The sequence below is a fragment of the Dipodomys merriami genome, unplaced genomic scaffold, assembly GCF_024711535.1.
Source record: "Dipodomys merriami isolate MVZ:Mamm:240054 unplaced genomic scaffold, mDipMer1.0.p SCAF_929, whole genome shotgun sequence".
Taxonomy (NCBI): Eukaryota; Metazoa; Chordata; class Mammalia; order Rodentia; family Heteromyidae; genus Dipodomys; species Dipodomys merriami.
The window spans coordinates 46,197-52,887 of NW_027206545.1; positions in this window are offsets into that span (position 1 = coordinate 46,197).

Below are 6,691 nucleotides of genomic sequence, written 5' to 3' on the forward strand. Positions count from 1 at the left end.
GCTCACTAGAAAAGAAAAATATGCCCTAGTTTACTTATTCATCTTGCGTCAACACTGTCAACGTAAAGGCAGAAATAAAGGATGCTATCAATGCCTCAGAACTACTGATATAAGACATCAAATTGCTAAATCAGTGTATTAAAAAAGTTAATACTTCCTCTTTCTCTCTCTCTTCTACAATGAAATAGAATCATGTTAAAAATTGATATTAAACGTGACACTCAGAGATACTACTGGGAAGAGAAATTCATAAGCTCCCTACCCTCCAGCCACCCCTGCTGATTCAGAGAAGGGAAGGGAAGGGAACCTAAAACAAACAAACAAACAACAGCAACAAAACTAACAACAACAACAACAACAAGGGTCTCTGTAGGTTTGCTGCTGTTCCCTAAAATGTTGGCATTTGCTGCCGTGCCACAATGTTGGTCCAGTGCAACAAGATTTCTGCAAAACTGTCAATAGTAATTCACCATTTGCAAGTACCGTCCTTCATATGTGAGCAGGAACACAGGTTCTGTAGAAACATACAATGTGCTTAAGAAAATGAAAGTGGTCTTAAAAGAGTAAATAGCACTGCATGAGATTTTTTTTTCTAAGCATCTAGTAAAACTTGTCATTTTCGCTCTCTGAAAGTATGGTCATTTATGATTCCTTCAAATAGCAAAAATGCACAACCCTCTTTAGGCCTCTAATCATTAATAGTTTACATTACTCTTAACAAAATCATTCTACATAAACAGATATCTCCTTAAAAATAGTACTCTCTCATTAAATGTAATTTTACAGAAAGAAGTTTAAGGAAAAAAGGTGTGATTTATAAGTTAAGTGAAAAAGTACAAATCTTTGGCCTTTCTCTTGATATTTTTATGTCAAAAAACAAAAAACCTTCATGTAATTCAATCTAATGATTACTTTTTGCACCATAATATGTTTTTTACACCACAAAAGGAAGCACTTTCAGTATCTGTAAAAGGTGTTTAATCCTAAAACTTACTTAACCTAGAGAATAATTCCTTAAAACAGAATTTGATATATGCTAATTTCTATTATTAAATTACCAGTTAACACTTCTAAAACTCATTTTAAAATCAATGATATTACCTGATCAATTACAGGAAAGGGGGGTTAGAAGAAAGATAAGTACTTAAGAGACTTCCTACATGGAGAAGAAAAAAAATGTTCCTTTATGACATTTAAGAGTGGCAGCTGCTCCTTATTTTATTTAAATCAGTAAGAATTCAGTCAAGTTTTTCCTCCTATTTTTCCTTACGATTAAATTTCATAATGGTAGCATAAAAATAATGATTTGCAGTTAATACTATAGAAAAATTACTGCATTCAGCTCATCTTCAGGAACAAATTGTTCTCATGAGCAAATGGGAGGAAAAATGAGTAAGAACTTCAAGTATAGAACTTTTACAGGCTGTAAAACTTGGTCTCTTGCAATCATGTTACTGCTCAATTAGAGACAATCTTATTCATGTATATTGGAGTTGCATGGTGGCACACAGCAGGCCTTAGTGATGTTGAGAACAGCAGCAAAACCCAACACATCGATGCTCATGAAGAACCAGCTTATGAGATGGACACCTTTCAGAGAAGGTTATACTTGAAAGACCCTAGACTTCAGGATAATAAAGCTCTGAATTTATACTCTTTAAATGTATGTCCTATCTTGGCTATTATGATCTAAGTAAAATAGCAGAAGAATAAAAAAACAGAAAAGATGACAATATCATAAAAAATGTAGCTGTCTATTTTGGCAGCTATATTGCAGAATTTCCTGATTATCTTTTAAATCAGCTGGGGAAAAAGTCATTAACTGTATCCAAATGAATAAATTGTCCATATCAAAATACAAAAGTACTATCAATAATCACCTCTGACTTTCAGATTTGAATTCAGTACAATTGACAACGCATCCCTAAAGGAAATCCAGCTTAAACATGCTCAAAACATTTGTGTCTATTCCTGGGAGCACATTTAAAAAATATTGCACAGATTTATTTTATTTTTATTCATTTTTTTAAACAACAAAAGAATTCAAACACAGATATGGACCTCTAGCAATAAAAGCAGGATATCAAGTGCCAGATACTCAGCATATTAGGTTTCCTACATAAGTCACAGGGCAGATAAGTTCTAAATACCTCTAACGTGATGCAAAACCCTAAAAACAACTGGCACAAAACCATCGTGAATGACTGCCTCTCTGGATGTAAATTTTAAAAAAACATTACAGTATCATAGTATAGTGAATAAGTGTACGTATTCTTTTCACCAATAACAAATGCTATTGATCTTAGTAAACTAAGACGTGTTTCAAGCAATGCTATTTTGTAAAAATAACAAAACAACAGATGTTGAAAATAAAAAGTTGCATTACTTGGGTTAAATCAATTTCTAGTTCAACTCAGAACATAGGTTAAACTTTTACTAGTAAAGCCCTCAAAATAATTAGTAACAAAAGTAATGTTACAAATTTGCTAAGCTTGATTATAGGCAATTCCTTAATTAAAAATTTTAAGATAAAAATTTGACAACTACTTTCTTTAAAATCGATAGTCCTGGATTCTTATGCAGATCATGACAAACCCTATTAAATCACACACATAGGCATGGCTCAAGCTAAAATTTATCTATTACTTTACTTTTAGCTGCATGAGCACAAGAGGAAATTTGATTTGATATGATACCTATATTTTGTAAGAAAATACTTGATATAAGCAGAATAAGGGACAGGATATAGTAGTGATTTCTGGGGGGAAAAGCAGCATATATATATATATATACATATATATATATATGTATATATATATGTATATATATAAATATAGTCACGAGTACCACAAATGCAGAGTCAGAGCAGCAGTGAGGTTAGTGCAATCACTTGTTTTTCTTTATAAAATTCTGAATCACTTCTATTTAAAAACACCTTGAAGCAAGTCTTTTGTCTTAAAGATTGTTTTTAAACTAAGGTAGTAAACATTTTGCCATGTAATGGCAGTTGTTACATGCCGTTATCTTGCTTTGTATAAAAGAAAATAACGAGAGATTTTTAATACTGGAGTTTGGTTACATTACATATTTAAGCTTCTATACAGAATGATGGACACTTTGAGAAGCTATGCCTCATCGAGAAACATTTTAATCTCTTAAAACTCAAAGCAAAACAATTTTTTTAAAAGCCCCAAACTACTTTGCTCCTTTTCACAATAGTGCACATTTTATCTATAATTTACTTATTGTTACAAAACATCAGAAGATTTTTTTGTATCTTCAATGTGGTACTTAAAGAAAAACAAAACATTTGTGCCCTTCTAGTATTTAATTGGCAGAAATATGTCCCCCAAAATAACCTACTGTATTTAAGCCATATCACTAAAATAAAATATAGTGAGACAGAGAGAGAAATAGAAACAGAGAGACAGAGAGAGAAATAGAAACAGAAACAGAGCATAATATCCTTATTTACGGTTGTCTCTTCTAGGTTGACATGACCAAAGTCCTATGCTTTCATTTAACTTCCAATGCCCCCTTCCACAATATGCACCAGTTGAATATATGCTCTGGGAGCCAAAAATGTACCAAAAATGTACCTCTTCTAAAGAATGCTTTAAAGTATTTTTAAGAAAATTTTTATTGTTTAAAAGGTGAAAAAAATATAAACAAGAAATTGATTCCCTCCCTTACTTCATGCATCCATAATCAAACCAAAAACAAAATTTAAAAGCAAGAACAAACTACTGCTGGAGTTTTGTTACGTCCATTTTCTCTGTCCATACAAACTTCTCACTACTGAAGGGAAAAAAGAATAAATCAATGGTGTCGGCTGATTGATTCAAAGGGTAGAAAAAAGGCTGTCATTAGTATCCAAACTCTGGTACATATATGGTTGGCTTTTATAGTGTATATTTATTTCTCTCTCCTGTTTTTCATATCCCAAACTTCTAAATGCTATTTTAGGGGCACAGCAGATTAGATTCCAGCACTTGGTGAACAGAATTCACAAGCTCTGACAAAACTCTGTCATCTTCAGGTTGCAATTTTGTATATATACATTGCACGGATATACTTCTCTTAGATTTGGCTATAGTGGACTGGCCATGGTTCAGGTGGGACTGTAGCAGTACATGGGTCAGGGACAGTCATTTTTGCTATGTACACATTCATAGTCGGTCCATGGCTTCCAACTAGTAGCGCTATTTCTGAAGGTCTAATACACAAACTGAACCATCTGATGCACTGGCTCAAAATTTGTCTCCTGCTGCATTCCAGCAAACTTCAAAAATTCCACCTGTTCCCCTATAGCTGTGAACTAGAGCAACTGTCTGTGTTCCAGATGTGCACACATTTGTCAAAAGAACCACTTGCCAGATACTTGCCATCGGGACTGAAAGCAGCACTGTACACAAGTTCTGTCAAAGTATGGATGTTTTTTTGTCAAAGTATGGATGCACATCCCTCGGTCTACATCCCATAACCCACCAGTAGAATCAAAGGATGCACTTGCTAATATAAGGTTGGCATTTGGATTATTTGTCCCTGGTCCTGTTGGACTCCATTTGATAGTATAAATTTCTTTATTATGTGCTTGCAAATCATGTACACAATTATCTTGTTTCATGCTGCATATCTTCAAAGTCATGTCATCAGAACAGGAGGCCAGAAGATTGCCAGTGGGGTCCCACTTGATAGCATTTACTTCATTTGTATGTCCCTGGAATGTTTTCATAGATCTGTGTTGTCCTAATTTGCAGACATGAATGCACATATCTGTACTACATGAAGCAAAGGTGTTGTTTCTCTGCCAGTCAACATCCAATACTCGTGCCTAATGAAAAGGAAACTGCTGCTTGGCTTCCCAATTATTTGGGTTTTCAATTCTATTCCTTTGGGCCTGAGGTCTGTTCTTGTGGTTCTTGTGCCAGTACCGCTGCTTTGATTTCAATGGATTTAGTAGTAGAGTTTGAAATTTGATATTGATATTCCTCCAGCACTGCTCTTTCTGTTGAGGATCATTTTTGCTATTTGGGGTCTTTTATTATTCCATATGAATTTTTGGATTGCCTCTTCTATTTCCTTGAGGAATTAATGTTGGAATATTGATAGGTATCGCATTCAATTTGTAAATAGCCTTTGGAAGTATTGCCATTTTCACGATGTTGATCTTTCCAATCCAGGAGCATGGAAGTTTTTGCCAATTTCTAAGTTCTGTTTTGATTTCCTTTTTCATGTTTTCAAAATTTTCATCATAGATGTCCTTCACTTCTTTGGTTAAGTTAATTTCTGGGTATTTTATTTTTTGTGGGGCTATTATGAATGAAGTTGCTTTCCTAATTTTAGACACACTTTTCTCATTGTTGGCATACAGAAAAGCCATTGATTTTAGAGGGTTAATTTTATACCCTGATACTTGCCAAAGTTTGAATCAGCTTGAGTCCCCTATGACCCAGCAATCCCACTTTTGGGCATTTACCCATATGTTCACAAACAAGACCACATTAAAGCTACCAGCACGACTATGTTTATTGAAGCATTATTTACCATAGCTAAGATATGAATCCAACACAGATGCCCCTCAGTAGATGAATGCATCAAGAAAATATGGTATATATACAAAATGGAATTTTATGCCTCCATCAGAAAGAATGACATTGCTTCATTTGTTAGGAAATGGAAAGAAATGAAAAATTTATATTAATTGAAGTAAACCAGGTCCAAAAAACCGTAGTTTCCATGGTTTCCCTTATTTGCAAGAAATAGTATATCTATGAGTCAAGCAGGAAAGGTCAGATAAGTTGATGTTAGGGATATGAACCCTAAGATATGTATTCAAATGTTTTTTTCTTTTATGCGATTGTTTCTAACACGTTTATAAGATTATTTCTTTGTTGCTTTGTATTTCCCTCCCTCACAGTATTACCCCTGCTTTCACTGTATTTGATGTCAGTATAATTTGTGGAGGGGAAGGGAAAAAATAAAGCACTTAAATAGGGATACATTTGGACCCATTCGAACAATGAGATGTACAAGTCGTTATGTTGAAAACCACCTTTACAACTTTGGTGGGGGGCGGGGAGGAAGAGAGGAGGGTTGGGTGAGGAGGCAGGGGTAGGATGGGAAGAGATGGGAAGTGGAAACAAAGGAGGAAGCTACAATGCTTGATAAGAAATGTACTCATTATCTTGCCCACGTAATTGCAACTCCTCTGTACAGTATTTTCACAATTAAAAAACACATTAAGAAAAATAAATAAATTAAAGTAAAATTGGATAAAAATCAGGCCAGTTTAGTTTCAGGCTCTCCCCCTCCCCCCCCCATCCTTCCTCCAACAGAATGGATTAAATACCAATTGGTGAAATGCCTTGCTAAGCAAGCAAGCCCTGGGAAAATGAAGCTCTACAAAATTATGTCAGTTAAAAGAAATATTGTCTTAATTTTTTGTTTGAAAACTTTAGAAAATGTACGTACAACTGATTTTGATTTTGGGGCCCTTAAATATTTGAGTGTGTTTTGTATGTGTTTGTGAACAAGTTCATGATAGAAATTGTTAGCATTTTGTAACACTTGTGTGAGTTTAAGTTTAAAATTCAAAAGGTTATGAGGTTTGGACATTACCAAAACATTTTTAAAGCATTTTCACATTGTTAAAATAGGTTTTTTAAGGATTCTTTAACTTGAAAATTAG